Raw genomic sequence first — 21,814 nt, 5'->3', positions numbered from 1 at the left:
TGCCACCACATCCAAATGAATAGCAAATTTTCGTATAACTCTACTTTCGAAGCTTATTTTGAATTTTGCCTATGTCTTCTGTGTCATTCACCCACGCCTTCTCCTCCTTCATGTAGACTCCTTTGTGTGCTGGAGCTGACTGATTCCAGCAGGTGAATGCTGACTGTTAAATTTTCAGGAATTTGATGAGTTGGTGATGAAACATTAAATAGTTAAAATTGACAATGGTGGGAGGTTTTAGTCTGCAAAAATTGGCACATGTCCAAATATAAGAGTTCTTCCAAAGCTGCGTAAAAATATATCTTTTGAAAAAGCCATGCATGGTTTTTAAAATTCTTTTACACCAAAATAAACATCATTTAACTCCATTTTTCCCAAGAACTTGTTAATGCACCTTTGTATTCCCCTTCTATTACCCTGGCATGTTGTTAAACCCTAACCAGAATACCACTGGCTCAACTAAATTCCTAACTATGCTTCCCGCTTCTCTTTGAACTCCCTCCTTTACTGAGTTTATCGCCATCACAGTAGACATAGTAATGACATCCTTAATGAGATTATGTCATTTTACTGCTTAAAATTCTCCAGTGACTTCTCATTCTGGGTTTGTGGTGGCACTGCTCAGCTTGCCCTTGTGGTTGGAGCTCATCCTTGCCTATCCTCATGACTGCCAGCTTGTTCTTTTTCATCCCATTGTTTTCTTCCCACATGCCTGCCTGATGACGCCAGGATCATAGCCAGACAAAGAAGTAGGCAAGCAAAGTGTTTACCTCAACTCTTACAATTGCATTAAGATCTCCTTTTTTCTGTATCATTCCTAGTGTTCTGCTTCTCTAATTGAATTCTAACTCACAATGAAACCCAAACTGCTCACTAGCTCAAATTGCACTTCAACTGCTTGATCATCCCTTTGTGAGCTTGGAGCAGACCGTTTTCCTCGTCTTCTACCATTCCTTACTGGCTTCTTCCTGTTCCTGGAATGGGTAATGATCCTCACCAGTTTAGAGTGTTTGTGTTAGCGCTCCCTCTGCCTGATTGGGTGGGCTTCTCTTCTTTGAGCTCTGAATTCAAATACCTTCTAAGATAAGAGTTTACCAGACTGAGTGTATAGAGTTTATAGTCTTAATTGAAATCTATTGTAATTATTTTGCAAAATCGTGGTCATCCTTGTCCTTTTTCTTTCATTGGTTTATTTTCTGTCTTCTTTCAGTAAAACCTAAATATCTCTGAAGCACAGATCTATGTGAACTAGCCAAAGGTCAATTAATATTTGTTTAAGGCATGTTAGTAACTTCTTCAGTGTTTCTTACATTGTGAGCAAAACAGAGTAAAGGCAATTTTAGATGACCAGTATTCTCCTTGGGAGAGCATATGTTTTCTTCATAAAACTGACTTGATGTATTCCTGGGAAAAAGTGGGATGAAAAGAAAGATGAAAGAGGAGAGATGACAAAAAAAAAAAAAAAAAAAAAAAAAGCAAAATAGTGTTAATGCTGTGTACTTCATTCCCTGAGATTCCTACTGTGGCTGCTATAAAGAGTGTGAACTCATTAAAAATAATTGGAGATAATTGTTCTCTAATTTAAATTGGTTCAATTTTGTATCCATATTATCTTGGACACAAACCAAGATTTTGAACCAGTATAGGCTAGGTTTCGAGAGAATCACAGGAAACTGAGCCTCTGAGTATTAGAAATGATCTGTAGCAGTTTCTGTTCTTCCAGAGCAGAGCCCTGGGACTACTTAGGTAACTTCTTATGGCAGGGAAGCCCTGACTCTTCATCTCAGAAGCTGGGAAGGTATTTCAGCTGAATAGTGAAGAGTTTTGCCATGAATCTAAATTTGAATCGTGTTTTCTCTGCCACTTACTGGTTATGTGATCTTGACTATCAAATTCTTTATGTTCTCTGAAACTTAGTTTCCTTATCTTTACTTTAGGGCTAATGATTATACCTGTCTCTTAGCTTTATGATGATGACCACCTAAGTGAAAATTTGAATCACTTAGAACTGTGCCTAACATATGCTAGTAAATTACTGTGTTAGAATTAATTTAATCTGAGTTAATGTGCATGCCTATGGTTCCCCAATCAGAACACATGATTCTCCAAGTTAGAAATTGTGCATTACATGTCTCTGTTGTGTATACTTAACTCAGTTCTTTATCTGCAATAGTCAGGGATCTTCTAATTAAATTATGCCCTAAAATCCTCTATATTGGCATTAATAAATAATCATTATATCATAGTTAGTTATGTCAGCAAATTTTTATTCACAAACATCGTGTAGAAATATCCTTTGCATTTGATAAAATGTCTGAAGGATCCTCACTGTAAAAATTCCATCTGGTAGCTAGCCTGGGGTTAGGACCTTCATTTGGGCCTCCCAAGTAGTTGCAGGGGCATAAGCACTTGGGCCATCTTCTTCTGCCCTCCCCAATGGCATATTAGCAGAGAGCTGAATTGGAAGTGAAGCTGTCAAGTTGAGAACCAGTGCCTATATGGGATGTCTGTGTTGCAGGGGAAAGCTTTAACTACCATGCAACAACACTGGCCCCTATACTTAAATTAAAAGTGAAGTCATACCTCAAACATTGTATTGTTTATTTCTGTTTTCCATTTAACATTCTACTGAGGTGTGTGAATATGTATGTAACAGGAATGAATGAGTGATAAAATGCACTACTACCATTGAGAAAATTTTTAAAAGCAAAATTGTAATGACTGTATTGACCTGAGCTATTGTGTCAGTTGACATTTAACAACTTGAAATTTGGAGTCTGTGCATCTGGATTTATATGACTGCACTATCTGCTGGCTCTGTGATTTTGGGAAAGCTATCTGGTAACTGGAGACAATCTTGGCTCACCTTTATTGAAGGCTTGCTCCTTAGTGGCCTGTTGTATTTCATATGTATTAAATTAACTTTCCTTTTTGACAAGTGAAAAGTCTGTGTCATAAAGAGACTAGTCATTTTGAAAATTTAGAATTAGAAAATGGTAAAACCAGGATTAAACTGCAGGCAGTTGGCCTCCCCAGTGTGGACCTTAATAACCTACATTTTGCTGCTGTATAGTATTAAAATGGTGTAATGTTCAGAGTAAGCATAAGAATTAACTGAGATAATGCACAGAATAAGCACATATTAACTAGTATTTTATCAAAAATTCACTACCATGAAAATATTAATCATGGTAAAAATAAAACTTTCTTAATAATTTTTAAGTGTACAGCTCACTGATACACTCACATTCTGCGGCCATCACTGTCACCCATCTTCAGAATCCTTTCCATTTTGTAAAACTGAAATTCAGCTGCTGTATCAAATTTAACAGTGATTCCTCAATCTGCCCTGCCCCAGCCCCTGATAACCAGTTTCTGTCTATATAAATTTGACTATTTTCGGTATTTCATGAAATTGCAACCATACAGCATTTGTCTTTTTGTCTCTGGCTTATTTCACTCACCATGATTTTCTTTTGAAGGACAAGTGATATTCCACTGAATGTCTATAACACATTTTTAAAATCCATTCCATTGTTTGGCTACTGTGACTAATTCTGCTAAGGACATGGATGAACAGATATCTTTTTTAGACCTTGGAATTGCCTGAATTTATGGTAGTTCTATTTTTAAATTTTTTGAGGAGCCACTAGACTCTGAACAGGGCTATAATATGGTAACCCAGTAAAATTCAGATTTTAGTGAAACACAAGTATGTTTTCTAACAGGTCAGATCAATTTATACTTTTGATAGCAGTTTATATTAGTATCTATTCATCCTCTCAGCACTGAATATTATTATAAATATCTGCTAAGGGCCCTGTGCTGTGGCACAGTGGGTTAAGCTGCCACTTGAATTGCTGGCATCACATATGGGTGCTGGTTTGAGATCTGGCTCCTCCAGTTCTGATCCAGCTCTCAGCTAACGGGCCTAGGAAAGCAGTGGAGGATGATCCAAGTCCTTGGGCCCATGCAGGAGACCAAGAAGAGGCTCCTGGCTCCTGGCTCCTGGCTCCTGGCTTTTGGCTGGCCCAGTCACAGCCAATGTAGCCATCAGGGGAGTAAACCAATAAGTTGAAGATATTCTCCCTTTCTCTCTCTCTTCTTCTCTCTCTCTGTAACTCTGCCTTTCAAATAAATAAAATCTTTTAAAAATCTGCTGAATTAGTAGAAGAAAAAATTGTACATAATTATTGTTTTTTATATAAGGAATTCATTAATATGTTCGATTCTCAGAACCACAGCAAATGCAGGATAACTACTAAAACAATTATCATCAGTTCTTATGTTAGTGTAATATTAATACAAAGAGAACAGATTCAATGTGTTTCACAGATAAGATTCTAAGACTATAATGATACTTCCTCCCTCCCTCCTTCCTTCCCTCCTACCTCTTTCCTCCCTTCCCTCTCTTCCCTCCCTCAGTCTCCCTCCTGTTCCTTCTCCTTATCTTTCTTTCTTTCTTTATTTATTTATTTAATTTTATTATTATTATTATTTTTGACAGACAGAGTGGACAGTGAGAGAGAGAGACAGAGAGAAAGGTCTTCCTTTTTGCCGTTGGTTCACCCTCCAATGGCTGCTGCGGCCGGCGCATCTCGCTGATCCGAAGCCAGGAGCCAGGTGCTTCTCCTGGTCTCCCATGCGGGTGCAGGGCCCAAGCACTTGGGCCATCCTCCACTGCCTTCCTGGGCCATAGCAGAGAGCTGGCCTGGAAGAAGGGCAACTGGCATAGAATCCGGCGCCCCAACCAGGACTAGAACCCAGTGTGCCGGCGCCACAAGGCGGAGGATTAGCCTGTAAAGCCACGGCGCCGGCTGCCTTATCTTTCTTTCTTTTTAAATTTTTGTATTTATTTACATTTGTGTGATGACTATTATGAGAGTGATTAAAGGTTTTCATGAGAAGAATCTGAAGAAAATAAATTCTGAAACTGTTTTTATATCTTTGCACTCATTTTCTGAAAGATAATAAGAAACATGAGCTTTAACGAGAATAGCCTTGAACAGGACTAAATACTTGAGCATGGGAACATGGCTGAGAAAATTTTAAATTTTAAAGTTAAAACAAAATATTATAAGGTGTAAATATCAAACATCCATTTGTAACCAGAGTTTTAAAAAACAGTAACAGTGCTATTTGTAATTTTTTAGCATTACCTACTAATAATTCAGATTTATTTCCTTTATTTCTTTTTTCTAGTACATTATTTTTAATGTTAATGCAATATTAATACAAACAGAACAGAATCAATACAGTTCATAGAATTCTAAGAGTATGATGATACTTCCATTCCTCCTTCCCCATTCTTCCCCTCCCTTCACCCTCCCTCCCTTCCTATCTCTCCCTCTTTCCTTCCTCCCTTTGCCTCCCCTCCCCTCCCCTTCCCTCCCTTACCCTCTCCTCCTCTCCCCTCCCCTCTCCTCCCCTCCCCTCCCTTCCCCTCTCCTCTCCTCTCCTCTTCTCTTCTCTCCTCTCCTTCAACAACCAGGTGGTCAACCAAATGCTGCTACTCCAAATTGTTAAGTCAACAACAGGAGTCACTGTGTACTTACTCCTCACGTGGGATCTGTCCTTAATGTGTTGTCCAATGTGAAGAAATGCTATAACTAGTACTGAAACAGTATTTTACACTTTGTGTTTCTGTGTGGGTACAAACTGATGAAATCTTTACTTAATATATACTAAATCGATCTTCTGTATATAAAGATAATTGCAAATGAATCTTGATGTGAATGGAATGGGAGAGGATGCAGGAGGTGGGAGGGTTGTGAGTGGGAGGGAAATTATGGGGGGGGGGAGCCATTGTAATCCATAAACTGTACTTTGGAAATTTATATTTACTAAATAAAAAAAATTAAAAAAAGAAACAATCCTCTTGAGAGTCATAAAGAAATGCTCTTTCTATAAATATTTGACTCTTTTAAAGCATGAAATGTAATATATTTAAACAATATCCGATCTTTGATTTTGTGCCTCATGCTCTTATGAATTTTTATTAATACAAACAGAACTGATTTCATGTTTTCATAGATACAATTCTAAGAAGATAACAATACTTAGTCTATGGCCACACCACTCTGAACACGCCCGAGCTCATCAGAAGATAACAATACTTCCATTCATACCCCTCCTTCCTTCTTCCTTCTTTTCTTTTTTTTTTCTTTTAATTTTTGTGACAATACACTGAGCTTCTGCATAGTAAAGGAAACACTCAAGTGAAGAAGCTACCGATAGGATGAAGAAAACACTTGAAAACACTTGCAAACTATTCATCCAATAACAGATTAATACCCAGATTATATAAGGAGCTCAGGAAATTCAACAACAAAACAACCTAGTTAAGAAATGGGTAAAGGACATGAACAATCATTTTTCAAAGGATGAAATACAAATGGGCAACAGATACATGAAGAGATATGCAGGATCACTAGCCATCAGCGAAATGCAAATAAAAACCACAGTGATTTTCACCTCACCCCAGTTAGAATGGTTATCATCCAGAAATCAAAAAAATAACGAATGCTGGCGAGGATGTGGGAAAAAAAGGTACCCTAACACACTGTTGGTGGGAATATAAACTAGTATAACCATTATGGAAGAGAATTTGGACATTCCTCAGAAATCTGAGAAAAGATCTACCATATGACCCAGCAACCCCATTCCTGGAATTTACCCAAAGAAAATGAAAGAGGCATATGAAAGAGTTGTCTGTACCCCCTGTGTTTATAGCAGCTTAACTCACAATAGCTAAGATATAGAATCAGCCCAGAAATCTATCAACTGATGACTGGATAAAGAAAATGTGATGTATATACACTATAGAATACTACTCAGTTCCCCAAAAAGAATGAAACCCTGACTTTTGTAACAAAATGGGTGGAATTGGAGATAATTTTTTTTCAGATTTGATTTTATTCTGGAATACACATTAGGTTGCTAACATGAATGTTTAGTGAAAAAAATTTTTATAAACCCATTATTAATAAATGACTGTAATAGAAGTCACTTATATTCCTGGGTGCTCCTATTATTTATTCTTTTTTTAAAGATTTATTTATTTATTTGAAAGAGTTACACAGAGAGAAAAGTAGAAGCAGAAAGAGAGAGAGAGAGAGAGAGTCTTCCATCCTCTTGTTCACTCCACTGGTTCACTCCCTAATTGGCCACAATGGCTCGAGCTGCACTGATCAGAAGCCAGGAGCCTGGAGCTTCTTCCGGGTCTCCTGCATGGGTGTGTGGCATTTTCCATTTCTTTCCCAGGCCATAGCAGAGACCTGAATGGGAAGTGGAGCAGCCAGGTCTCAAACAGGCACCCACATGGGATGCCAGCACTGCAGGCAGTGGCTTTACCCACTCCACTACAGTGCCGGCCCCGACTATTATATATTCTAAATTTGCTAAAGATGAGTTACTTACCTAGTTTTAAGCTTTGTTGTTGTTGTTGTTATTTTTAAGATGTGTGATCTCTTGCCAAGTTATTGCATCTTTCTTTTTCTTATTAAAAATGGGTGCTGTGGCATAGCGAGTAAAGCCGCCACCTGCCATGCCTGCATCCCATGTGGGATATTAGCTCCATTGTCAAAGATAAGCTGGTTATAGAGCTTGGATTGATTTCAGGCGTTTCTATTCTGTTCCATTGGTCTATATGTAAGTTTTTGTGCCAGTACCAGGCTGTTTTGATTATAACTGCCTGGAAGTATGTCTTGAAATTTGGTATTGTGATGCCTCTGAATTTGTTTCATTTGTATAAGATTGCTTTACCTATTCAGGGTCTCCTGGGTTTCCATATGAATTTCACCATCATTTTTCCTATATCTGAGAAGAATGTCTTTGATATTTTGATTGATATTGCATTGAATCTGTAAATGGACATTTTGATAATGTTGATCCTTTCAATCCATGAACATGGAAGATTTTTCCATTGTTTTGTATCTTCCTCTATTTCTTTCTTTAATGTTTTGTAATTCTCATCTTAGAGATTTTTGACAACCTTGGTTAAATTTATTCCTAGGAATTTGATATTTTGGGTAACTATGATGAATAGGATTGATCTTAGAAGCTCTTTCTCAGCTGTGGCATTGTCTGCATATACAAATAGTATTGATTTTGTGTGCTGATTTTATATCCTGCTATATTTCCAAACTCTTTTATGAGTTCCAATAGTCTCTCAGTGGAGTATTTTGGATCCCCTATGTATAGTATCATGACATCTACAAATAGGGATAGTTTGACTTCCTCCTTCCCAACTTATACCCCTTTTATTTATTTCTCTTGTATAATGGCTCTGGCTAGAACTTCCAGGACTATATTGAAAAGCAGTGGTGAGAGTGGGCATCCTTGTCTGATTCTGGATCTCAGTAGGATTGTTTCCAACTTTTCCCCATTCAATAGGATGTTGGCTGTGGGTTTGTCATAAATTACCTTAATTGTGTTGAGAAATATTCCTTCTATTTGTAGTATGCTTAAAGTTTTCATCATGAAAGGGTGTTGTAGTTTTCAAATTTTTTCTCTGCATCTATTGAGATAATCATATAGTTTTTTTCTTCAATCTGTTAGTGTGATGTATCACATTGATTGATTTGCAAATGTTGATCCAGCCCTACATACCAGGAATAAATCCCACTTGGTCTGCGTGGATGAGCTTTCTGATGTGTTGTTGGATTTGACTGGCTATTATTTTGTTGAGGATTTTTGTGTATATGTCCATCTGTGGGATGGTTCTGTAGTTCTCTTTTCTGTTGTATCTTTTTCAGGTTTAAGAATTAAGGTGATGCTGGCTTCATAGAAAGAATTTGGGAGGATTTTTTTTAATTGTTTTGGATAGCCTGAGAAGAATTGGAGTTAGTTCTTTAAATGTTTGGTAGAATTCAGTGGTGAAGCAATCCAGTCCTGGGCTTTTCTTTGTTGGGAGGGTCTTCATTATTGATTTGAGTTCTGACCTGGTTATCAGTCTCAATAGGTTCTCTATGTCTTCATGACTCAGTTTAGGTAGATCATATGTGCTCAGGAACCTATCCATTTCTTCTAGGTTTCTGGTTTTGTTGGTGTACAGTCTTTGTGGTAATTTCTGATGATTCCTTTTATTTCTGTGGTGTCTATTGTTACATTCCCTTTTTCATCTCTGATTTTATTAATTTGGGTTTTCTGCCTCCTTCTTTTGGTTAGTTGGGCCAATTGTGTGTCAATTCTATTTTTTTTTTTTTTGAAAAACTAGCTTTTGTTTTGCTGATCTTTTAAAAATTTTTTTTGGTTTAAGTTTTGTTTATTTCTTCTTTAATTTTAATTATTTCTTTTCTCCTACTAGTTTTGGTTTTGGTTTGTCATTGTTTTTCTAGGTCCTTGAGATGCATTGACATCTCATTTATTTGGAGCTTTTCCAATTTCTTGATGTAGGCACCAATTGCTATAATCTTCCCTCTTAATACTGTTTTGCTGTATCCCATAAGTTTTGATATGTTGTATTGTCATCTTTATTTGTCTCCAGAAATTTTTTGATTTCTCATTTTATTTCTTTGATGACCCAGTATTCATTCAGGAGCATGTTGTTCAGGCTCCATGTGTTTGCGTATGCTCTAGAAGTTCCTCAGTTGTTGATTACCAACTTCATTCTATTGTGGTCAGAGAATGTGCATGGTATGATTTTGATTATTTTGAATGTTCTGAGACTTGCTTTATGGTTTAATATGTGGTCAATCCTAGAGAAAGTTCTATGCACTGGTGAGAAGAATGTGTACTCTTTGGCTATAGGGTGGAGAGCTCTGTAGATATCTGTTAGGTTCATTTTGTCTACAGTGTCAATTAAGTCCATTGTTTCCTTGCTGATTTTCTGCCTGGGTGATCTGTCCATTGCTGACAATGGGGTATTGAAGTCTCCCATTACTATTGTATTTGAATCTATGTCTCCCTTTAGTTCCATTAACATTTCTTTTAAATAGCTCAGTGCCCTCATATTAGGTGTATATAGATTTTTAATAGTCACCTCTTCCTGTTGAATTGATCCCTTAATCATTATATAGTGCCCTTACTTGTCTCTTCTAATAGTTTTTGTGTTAATGTCTATTTTGTTTGATATTAGGATGGCTACACTAGCTGTTTTTAGTTTCTGTTTGCATGGATTATCTTTTTCCATCCTTTCACTTTCAGTTCGCATGCATCTTTGTTGGTGAGATGTATTTCTTGTAGGCAGCAAGTAGATGGCTTTTTTTTTTTATTCCATTCAGCCAGTCTGTTTCTTTTAACTGAGTTGAGACCATTTACATTAAGGGTAACTATTGTTAAGTAACTGCTTTGCCCAGCCTATTTCCATTAGTAGTCCTATATAGCCCCCCCTTTTTTTTAACTTTGTATTTCATTTGTACTTTTACTGGGAGATTTTCTGCCTTCACCTTCTTTTTAGCGATGTTCCAGTTTCTGTATTTCTTTGTGAAGCACATCCTTGAGCGTCTTTTATAGGGCTGGGTGGGTGGTTACAAATTCTTTGTCTTTCTATTTGTTATGGAAGATCTTTATTTCACCTTCCTTCATAAATGAGTGCTTTGCAGGGTACAATATTCTGGTTTGACAGTTTTCTCTCAGGACTTAGAAAATATCTTGCCATTCTCTCCTAGCCTGCAGAGTTTCTGATGAAAAGTCAACTGTGACTCTAATTGGAGTTCCTCTCAATGTTATCTGGTATTTCTCTTTTATTTATGTTTTACTGGGGAGAGTTTTACTACAATGTGTCATGGTGAAGATCTTTTTTGATCATGTCTAGTGGGAGTTCTGTGTGCTTCATTTACTTGGATGGCCTTTTCTTCCTCCAAATTGGGGAAGTTTTCTGTTATTATTTCATTAAAATGGCCTTCTAATCCTTTCCACACCTTCAGGAACTCCTAATACCTGTAAGTTTTGTCGTTTTATAGTATGTTGTAGATGTCCAACATTGGTTTTTATTTTTATAATTTTATCTTCTTCTTTTTGGTCTGACCTAAATTTCTGGACGTTTGTCTTCTAGTTTTGATATGCTTTCTTCTGTTTCACTTACTCTGTTGCTAAGACTTTCCACTGCATTTTTTACTTGATCTATAGAGTTCTCTATTTCTAGTATTTCATTCTAATTTTTCTTTAATATCTCAAATTCATAGGAAAAATTTTCACCTAGTTCATGAATTTACTTTGGCTGCTTCTAAGTAATCTGATGATTAATTTTCTGAATTCCATTTCTGGCATATACTTAATCTCTTCATCTTCACCTTTAACTATTGAAGTGTTGTAGAGTTCCTTTGAGGGCTCAGTGTCTTCCTTAATCTTATTTAAGTTTCTTCCTTTGTATTTTGGCATTTGTGCGGCTTAGGGGGATGTCTATACTTTCAGTGATTATCAGGAGGTGTATGGTGGATGTGCCCAGGTTACTCTGTTCAGTATTCCAGGGTGGAGCAGGTATCCAAGGTAAGGCCCCCCTGGGGCTTTGTAGCTCTTCTCTGGATATCTGTATGGAGGAGGTTGTTCAACTCTATTGGTGTGACCCACTCTTCTCCTCACAGCTGCCAGAAACCCTGGTGTTAGTTCCTGGTGTTTTCAGCACTAGTTTGGACTATTTAATGAACTGTACTTTTTATCTGTGGCAACTTTCCTGTGAGCAGGGTTCCCTCTGTTGTGAGCTGCTACAGGTCTGTGTGTCAGGGGCATGTGTGTAGGGCCCTGCCTACTGGGGGACCTGGCTCATTTCTCAATGGTGTTGTGTGGGTATGAGCTTTTATAGGCAGGGCTTCCCCTTGCTGTACTGCTTGCATGGTCAGGGAAGGTATTCTTAAGAATTTATGTTTTCGGGGCTGGTACTGTGGCATAGCAGGTTAAAGCCCTGGCCTGAAGCACCAGCATCCCATATGGGTGCTGGTTCGAGTCCTGGCTGCTCCTCTTCCAGTCCAGCTTTCTGCTATGGCCTGGGAAAGCATTAGAGGATGGCCCAAGTCCTTGGGCCCCTGCACCCATGCAGGAGACCTAGAAGAATCTCCTGACTCCTGGCTTTGGACTGGCGCAGCTCCAGCTGTTGTGGCTATTTGGGGAGTGAACCAGCGGATGGAAGACCTCTCTTTCTGTCTCTACCTCTCTCTGTAACTCTCTTTCAAATAAATAAATCTTTTAAAAAAAAAGAATTAATGTTTTTTTCACTGTTTGGGTGAAGGGTAAAGTGACCCCCACTATTGCTGTGCACCGGGATGGGAGGCAGCTAGTTCTCTGCATCCAAAAATAGGAAAAACAAACAAACAAACAAAGGAGAAGAATGGCTTCTTCCTGCGGCTGCCAGTTCCTGCAAGGTGGCGCGAGGGTGAAGGGGAGAGAGGTACACTACCTCCCTATTTGTTCATTTATTTTTTTCCCTGTGTGGAATTTCAGAAGCAGTACACCATGCACTTCCTCCCGCTGCTGTCTGCAACTCTGCAGACCCACGGATTCCCCTCTCACCTCATCACTGGGGCTGTTGCTCTCCCCTCTGGGTCAGAACCTCTGCTGCTTGTTTGTTTATTTATTTATTTTTCTTATTCACTCTTTCAACATGAACCTAGACTGTTTCTGCTGTTCTCACTTCCCTGGGTTTCCCCACTGCAAATTCCCCATGACTTTATCTCAGGCATGTAGTTTCAATCCTTTTTAAATATTAATTTTATCCATGTTATTCAGACCATCCCGTTGCTATTGTGCCATCTTGGAACCTCCCTCATCAGTTGGGTTTTATAATATAGCTTCCCTTTTGCTTATTTTATGTGTAATTTATCATTAGCCAATAACTTGGATAGCTTAGGTCATGTTCTTGGCATGGTGATACATGTCTACATTCTTTAGGGATCTGAGCGCTGGGATTTGTACTAGATTGTAATAGTCTCCTGTTAATACTTAATGCTGCATATAGCAAGCTTAAGGGCCTTTAGATACAAACTTTACTCCCTCAAACTCTCATTTTATAGCTGTAATGTTATTTTCTTATGATTTTCAAAATCAAGTCCACTGAGCACTCCCATCATCTTTTTGGGCTGGGTTTTTTTTTTTCTAATATGGGGATCCAAAAATGACCTGGAAGTTATCTGACTGTCTAGTTCAATGGAGTAAGTACTGTGCACCAGGAAGCTGGTCATATTTCTGAAACTTCAGAAACAGCCAACCCAGAGTCCTGTGAATAAGAAACATTTGTTGTTAGTGGTGGTGTTATGGTTGGGCTTATGTACAATATAGAATGGCTGCAATCTCATTTCTATCTCTTGATTTCAATTTCCATGCATCCTTGCTATGTCAGTAATCCCATCATAAGTTGATAACTGGTTCAAAATACATTGCAGTATGTAGGAAAGCACTCAGCAACCTGAGTCTGTAATAAGATCCCCAAATTCAGTTGCTTTGTAATGTTAAAGGATAAGCTAACATCGTGAATCTTCAAAACAGCAGCCTACAGATATATTTGTGTGGTTGAGTAAGTCTCATAGTCAGATGAGATATTTTGTAGGGTATCATGATAATGAATAAATCAATCATTAAGCCTGCAGCTGATGCTTGGGAAAACATGATGGGTTAGTTAAGCAAGTCCATAGCTGAGAACATTCATTTAGCTATTCTGGTGAGAAAAAAATGCTATGCTCTCTGCAATTTTTCTCTCATTTCTCCTTGCCTGGGGTGCTCTGCCATAACATTTAAGGTACTTCCTGATTATTAGATCCAGTCAGTGTGATGGTATCTGCATAGTTAATCATAAAGAAGCTAATGGTTTCTGAGGATCTGAGGACTAAATTATGCTAAAGCTCAAAAAAGTTGATGTGGTGTTGAAGTAAGACAATGGAAATTACCTGTTGTTACTGCCCGGTGAAAATAAAGTGATTCTGCTATCCTGTGTTCATTGAAATGAAAAAAAAAAAATTGCTACGTAGCTATACACAAGGCTCCAGGAGCTATTTTGAGTAAGAGGCTATGTCTCTAATAGCAGTAGATGAAATTAAAGTCGATGAGTGGTTAGGTTTGTGAAAGTTGTAATTCCCAAAGATTCATCTTTCCTTTGATAGACCCAACAATGAATTTAAATTGAAATATGATAGAAATCACCAATTTTGCATCTTTTAAGTCATTGATAGTGACATCATTTGATTCCACTGAGAATTCTACAGCATTTTTACTTTAGTATCTTAATAGAAAGTGATTCTTTTATGGATTTACACCAGGCATTTCTAATATTTTTTTTAATCATGATTGCTATACCTCCATTGTTGGTAGGGTCAACATGGTAAATCTCCCCATTGTTAAGTAAGTTTTCTCTAGCCATATACTCCAGCATCGGGTTGAAAAATGGAGTGGTTTTTGAGACTCATTTATCTTATTATGAAGAAAAATTAGTTCCCAAGCTGTATTAATCACCTGATATGCATGCTCAGTAAATATAGCATCATTTATGGTTGCTCAAATAACCTTCATTAAAGGGCAATGTGTAATGGCACAGGATAAAGATTTGCATAGGGGCTGTCATTTCTCATTGCTTGAAATCAAGTAAGATCTCATTTTCCCAAACACAGCCTTTTGTCTGTTTATTTATTCAGATCGCTCAAAACCTTTCTTTTGCTTCTTTAGAATTACCCATCTATTTAAGCCTTTGCTAATCCTGTAGTAATAGCATATGATTTCATAATAGATTGCCACAAAATTAGCCCCTTAAAACAACACCCATTTATTATTTTATATTTTCCAAAGTCCAGGAGGCTGGGCATGGCTTAGTTGAATGTGCTGCTCATTGTCTTACAAGGTGGCCCTAAAGATATCAGCCAGCCTGTGCTCCCATTGGGAGGGTCAATGGCCAAAAGGAAGGGGAAACAGAATTCACCTCTAAATTAGTTCCAGTTGTTGGCAGACTAACCAAAACCCCAGATGTCTTCTGATTATCATCTGGATATTGTCTGTAATTTCTAGATGTCTCCCTTGGTTTCTTGACATGCAGACTTCTTCAACACCACCATGTATTTCAAGATCACAATAAGACTCTCTAATTTCTACTCTAGAAAGATAGTGTGTGTGCCTGTAGTAATCCTGGAAGTGACTTCCCATAAACTTTGTCATGTAATGAATAATTATAAAAGAGACACCCAGCACCTTTGTCATATTCCTCTAGAAGCAAGTCACAGGTTCCCACCTCAAGGAGAAAGAATTAAACAATGATATAAACACCTGAAGGTGGGAATTGTTGGTGTCAACTTAGGGTCTGACAAAGACTGTTAAGTTAGCCATCAAAAATCAATTATGTGACATCAGATGGATAGATAAAACAAATATAAGTATAAATATATATAAAATGAAACGTTATGCAGACATAGAATTAAATCCTGTCATTTGCAGCAAAATGGATGGAACTAGAAGACATCATGTTAAGTGAAATCAGCCAGACACAGACAGACAAATACCACATGTTCTCCCTCGTATATAGAAACAAACAAGCGACAAAAAAGTCAATCTGAACACAGAATAGTAATTCTTGGAGGCTGGTAGGGGTAGAGGTGACAAAGTGAGTTTAGGTAAGAAGTATCAAATAAGAGTCAGATTAAAGGTACAAGTTCTTCACGTTACCTAGCACAGTAAGGTGAATATAATTCACAGTAACCTATTATATGTTTTATGAGCAGGTAATGACATGGGAGAGGAAATGTTCATTACCACAATTTGAAGAGAACATGTGATCTTAATGTGTATAATTATTTTTATCAATACTTTTTTAAAAATATCAGTACAGATCATGTCTAGTTTGTAATCACTATATAAAGATGGAATGGACTCCTTCTCAATTAGTAGATAGGATGCTGGTTTTTGTTGAACTTCACAGATAAGAAAATTTGAGAGAAAATTTCTTATTTATATGTGTAATTCCTGGGGAGAGAAGGGCGTGTATAAGCATGTTCAGGTTGGCTAGGGCTTGCATGGTTTTAACTTCCTTTGGTTTCCATATGGGAAGCACTTGAACTTTCTTCTAAGGCTGCCAATGTATGGGACAAAAAAGAAGGAGAGAGAGCTGTATTTTAAAGCTGTCAGTTGTTAAACATTAAAAAGTATAGTTGTAAACTTTCTCCTAGTACTATGTTGATAGTTGTCCCATTTAGGTTCTATTATAATATGCACTTGCCTTGTCTCTGGTGGTTAAGCTGCTGTTGTGATTTTGGGATTCCATTATATCTGTCAAAATCAAACAGTACTTCAAAATAAGCATCTATTCTCATGGTGGTCTATTGTATAGGAGATAGTAAACTTTACAGTTTTCAAGGATGTTGATAATTTCCCTCAATGTGTATTTCTCAAAGGAAGTTTGGTAAAGGAAGTGTCTTGAACCATCTAGGGCATGAATAAACAGGTTTTATATGGTAAAGGCATTATAGTAATCCCATAATCCTAAATTTTTGAATACTTTTTTGCATTTAGTTGAAGAAGTACTGGAACCTCAATTATGAAGCCTAGACCTAGTTGAATTCAAGTTTCATGCAGCCAATTAATCAAAAGTTAGAAGGATACCCAATTGTTCTACTAACACACTCAATGCAGAATCTCTGATCAGTATAACTTTGGCCAGAACTAAATTTATACTGTTTATTTCCTTGAGTAGGATTCTTTATATCAATTTACACATATTCTTACAAATCTTCTACTGATTAATATTGGTAAAGTAATGTAGCTCTTTTGATTTAGGATAAAATTTTGGTCTTGACCAGGGCATATCTCCTAAGGATTCCATGCTATATTTGGCAATATATTAAATAATAATATATACAGACTATAGAGTGATAATATATTACAGAGAATAACTAGAAACCTTGATTTGAGCAAAATCAAGTAAGACTTCCCCAACACAAGATACTGTAAACATCTCTTCACTTGCTAAAGTATTCAATTAGAGTCTGAGAAGAGGATTGTATACACAGTATTTTATAAAAATATCTGACAAGCTGGATTTTTTTTTCCTGAACAATTTACAGAATCTTGTGATCAGCAAATTAGGGACAAGAGAATCTTGTGAACAACAAAGTAGGGAGAAGAGAAGAGATCTTAGCGTAAAGAGATGAACGCTAATACCACTTTGATTTTTGGATAAGTCTTTCATCTGTACATGCTTCATTATTTTCATCTGCCCATTGAGGAATGTAGACTGTGTGAGCTCCGAAGTCCCTGCCCACCCAAAATTACAGAATTAGAATATTTCTTAAAGTAGCCATAAGATGACATTTCTTGATATTTATCTATAGGAAGTCTTTTTTCAGTGAAATATTCTAATAAAATTAAGTAGAGATGGATGAAAAAATATTATGTTTTGGTAAATTTTGTATCATGTTGAGGGGCATGAAAACTTTTCCACATTTGTAGAAAATTTGATTATAGAAAACTGAGGGCCAGTAAAACCCTAAATTATATTTCTTCTCAAGTCCTTTCTGGCTTAATATTTGATCTGTTTTTACTCTTATACAATTTAATCCATATGCTGGAATAATAGACTTAAAATCAGTAAATTGATTTGTAAGAATTGTTGGAAATCCTAATGCTCTTTGAATTTTCTTTAATCAGCTGAAATTTTCTTTCCTTTAGATACTACAGTGTATTTTTGTCAAAATTAAATCAACATAGCATATTTCTAGTCACTTGGCTTAGAAAATAAGACCCTGAGGTTATTCTAAGTCACCTCCTGTAAATTCTTTGATGTCCCTTGCTTGCTTAGCAGCATAGGCATTTTGTTTTATAAACTGTCCATTAAAACTATTTGTGAAAATGCTTCTCCAATTAATCTAGAATGAGAGAATCTTCACTTTATTTTATTTTTATAGCTGAATCTTCACTTTTTAAGGAATTTTAGGGACTGCTGAGTTTAATAAACTCCTACTAAAGACAAAAATCCAAAGTGAGTAAATGAGATTCCAAATCACACAGCTAGTTAGTGGAAAAAGCTAGAATCTAAGTCTCCTTATGAGGGTTTTGTAAATACTGCCTATTAAGGATAAATAATCGCCTGGGTATTAAAATACCCTGTTTCTCCTTATAACCTCTTTCATGTTTACTTGAAAACTAGAAATTTTAATACCAAAGCCTTCTTGTCCTTTTTAAAATGTGTGTCTTAAAATAGAGAACCATATTAATGTTTAATAGTAGCTTTTTACATTTTTTATATATTAAGTCATAGTCACAAATTTTAAAGGACAAATTCAGTTTGTATAGTACCCTCTTTCCAACCACTTGAAATTTGCTGCTATGTTTTGTCAAGAACAGTAGAAATACATTTACTATATCTGATAAGCCCTTGATTCTTACTACCAATGTTGGCTTGTATCTAATAAGATCTAAGAGAAAAGAAAAATCATTACAGACCTCCAGAATCCTAGCAAACTTGACCTCCTCTGAGAAGCGAAATTGTGGAAAGGAAAGGTATGCTAAGACGAAGTATCTGTTTCCAACTCCCTTGACATCTGTAAAACATCTATGTTGAGAGCCAGGTTTTTTTCAGGGAAGAAAATGAACTTAATTGGTTGCATAAATATAGACAAAGGAATAGACTATTTGCCCCACAATGGAGCAGGCCAGGGCGACGCCTCTTGTATGCATTTTCTTTTAGTATCCCTGTGTTCCATTACTCTGCCTAATGTATTCTTTCCTATAGCATCTTTTTAATGAGCCAGTGGGATCCTAGAGGCACACAAGGGTGTTCACTTGGTCCAGTCTTTTTAACAAACAAGCCATCTGATATGGAAACTAACGTTTTAAGAGAGAACGTTTCTGGTTTTATTAGCAGTCAGAATTGGATGATCTGATGAAAACATTCCTCTGGAGATCTTTCTGTGAAACGATCTTTTCCGATCTAGTGAGAAGAGGTGTCAACCCAGGCCAAAGTTATTTTGTATGTATTAGAACCACGAACCAGCAGCTGTATTTTCCACTTATCTATGTGATGGGATTTGGGGTGGAAACCAGTGTTTGTATTAGGTAGGCACCTAGCTGAGAATATGCACTTATCTCATGGACTTCTTTATTTTCTTAAGTTTTTCTTTTGTGCAATTTTCTGAAATGTTTTAGTTAAGGGATCTGAATTGTAGTTTCAAAAGTGTGCTCCAAAACTATCCAAGGCGTTATTATAATGCAGCTTCCTCAGACACTATAAGCCTGTTCAGTCAACATCTATAATGTTCAGACCTTGGGGTATTCAGTTTTAAAAAGGACTGCTGCTATATAGTGTGCTTTCTAAAGTTTATGAACATTCACCTAAAGGTTTTTGCTCCCAGACTTCTATAAAGAGCTGTTCAAAAGTGCTTCCTTTCTGTAATAATTACTAATTGTGTTAGTTCTTTTTTTTTTAAGATTTTATTCATTTATTTGAGAGGTGGAGTTACAGACAGTGAGAGGGAGAGACAGAGAGAAAGGTCTTCCTTCCGTTGGTTCACTCCCCAGATGGCTGCAACAGCCAAAGCTATGCCGATACAAAACCAGGAGCCAGGAGCTTCCTCCCGGTCTTCCACGTGGGTGCAGGGGTCCAAGGACTTGGGCCATCTTCTACTGCTTTCCCAGGCCATTGCAGAGAGCTGGATTGGAAGTGGAGCAGTCAGGACTTGAACTGGCACCCATATGGGATTCTGGCACCGCAGGTGGAGGATTTACCTACTGTGCCATGGAGCCAGCTGTGTGAGTTCTTTTCATCTGAGTATGCTGTGTTCTCCTTCTGCATTGTGATCATTTTGATATCATGGAAAATTTATCCTAATAACTTACCAGGTGTGTTGAAAAGTGCTGTTAGTATTGATGATCATTAGGAATACAAGTTATAAAATTTTGTAAGATTTTGGGCCTTTTCCTAAATTTTCTATCTTTTAGCAGATGGGGATAACATTAAAAATTAAGTATGAAAATATGACAAACCAATAGTACTTTTGAAAATTTATTTCAAGTAAACATTGAAATAGTCATTATAAGAAATGGCATATTACAGCATTTTTTATTATGTTCAAAACCAGCTTAATTTTTAATGTCTTTTTCTCTTTTAATCAGACAAACTCTAAAAACTTAAATCTAGAATCTAAAGTTCATGTAGCTCTATAAGTAAACATCTTTTGAATAGATGTAAGCTATATTTGAGAGAGTAAACCTCACATTGGATTTTGGTATATGAATGTGAATTCCTAATACCTTCAGGTTTAACCCCAGGTAGTTTAGATTTTAATAAGATTATACTTTGCTTCTAACTATAGATTCTAAGGACTGTACTTGAACCAAGAAACTCAGAAAAAGTTAGAAAGAGAAGAAGAATATGCAATCTTTTATGGCTCAACTATAAAAATAATCACTTATGAGAAGGCTTTGTCTTATAGACTCATAGCTGACAACTCCTCCTGTGCTGAATTTTGTAATTTTAGTTTACTCAATTTTCTTAACTGATCTGACAGCAAGCAAACAAACAAAACACAACAACACAAACAAAAAAAACAAAAAGTCTTTTAATTATCATCGTTGATCGATCTAGGGCCAAACGGGGGAAAAAGAAGCAGTTGGCCATTATCCATTGCTTACCAAACTGATGCTTACCAAACTGGTTTATCATGTAATTACCTGGAAGACATAATAAAAATATAAATTTCTAGGTTTTTTTCCCCTGTGCATTCTGACTTCTTACAAAATGGGGCTTTAGGGAACCATTTTTTTCAAGTAATGCCAATTTTTTTTTTTTAATTTTTGACAGGCAGAGTGGACAGTGAGAGAGAGAGACAGAGAGAAAGGTCTTCCTTTTGCCGTTGGTTCACCCTCCAATGGCCGCTGCAGTAGGCGCGCTGCGGCTGGCACACCGTGCTGATCCGATGGCAGGAGCCAGGTGCTTCTCCTGGTCTCCCATGGGGTACAGGGCCCAAGGACTTGGGCCATCCTCCACTGCACTCCCTGGTCACAGCAGAGAGCTGGCCTGGAAGAGGGGCGACCGGAACAGGATCGGTGCCCCGACCGGGACTAGAACCCGGTGTGCCGGCACCGCAAGGCAGAGGATTAGCCTAGTAAGCCACGGCGCTGGCGAGTAATGCCAATTTTATGATCAGTTAAATCTAAGAAATATGGTTACAGTCTATTTCTTCATGGTCATAGGAAGAAGTAGGTCTAGAATTCAGAATTGACTCTTACATTTCACACTTCAGTTTTCTTCTAATTTTTGAGCTAGTTTGCCGTGAATAAAACTTGTATCTGCTTTCTACTCATGCTTCTCCTATTTAATATGAATTAAAGCAAATTATGTAAATGCTTCCTTTCAGCTTCATGCATTTTATCCCACAAATATTTCTTTATTGCCTTTGACATTTTGGACATTTATAAAAGAAGAGAGAGGGAAAATGACTCCTGAGGTCCTTTTCAGTTCAAAGATGGGATAACAAGATCCACTTTCTTCTATCCTGACAATCAAGTATTAAGATATAAGAGAGTTTATATTTTCCAGTAACTTTGTAAGATAGTACTGCTATATGTAGGTTATCTTTTAGATGATAAACTCTTTATATTTCACAGAATGCTTAGCCTAATACATCAGTGTTAAGAAGAAGTTAGTATTTGTTTTAAAGATTTATTTATTTTAAATGCAGAATTCCAGAAAGAGAGAGAGAGAGAGAGAGAGAGAGAGAGAGAGAGAGAAAGAGAAAGAGAAAGAGAAAGAGAAAGAGAAAGAGAAAGAGAAAGAGAAAGAGAAAGAGAAAGAGAAAGAAAGAGAAAGAATCTTCCATCTGCTGATTTACTCCCTGGATGGCTGCAATGGCCAGGCCTGGGCCAGGCCAAAGCTAGGAACTAGGAGCATCTTCCAGGTCTCTCACATGTA

The sequence above is a fragment of the Lepus europaeus genome, chromosome 10, assembly GCF_033115175.1.
Source record: "Lepus europaeus isolate LE1 chromosome 10, mLepTim1.pri, whole genome shotgun sequence".
NCBI classification, from domain to species: domain Eukaryota; kingdom Metazoa; phylum Chordata; class Mammalia; order Lagomorpha; family Leporidae; genus Lepus; species Lepus europaeus.
This window is presented reverse-complemented; position numbering follows the sequence as displayed.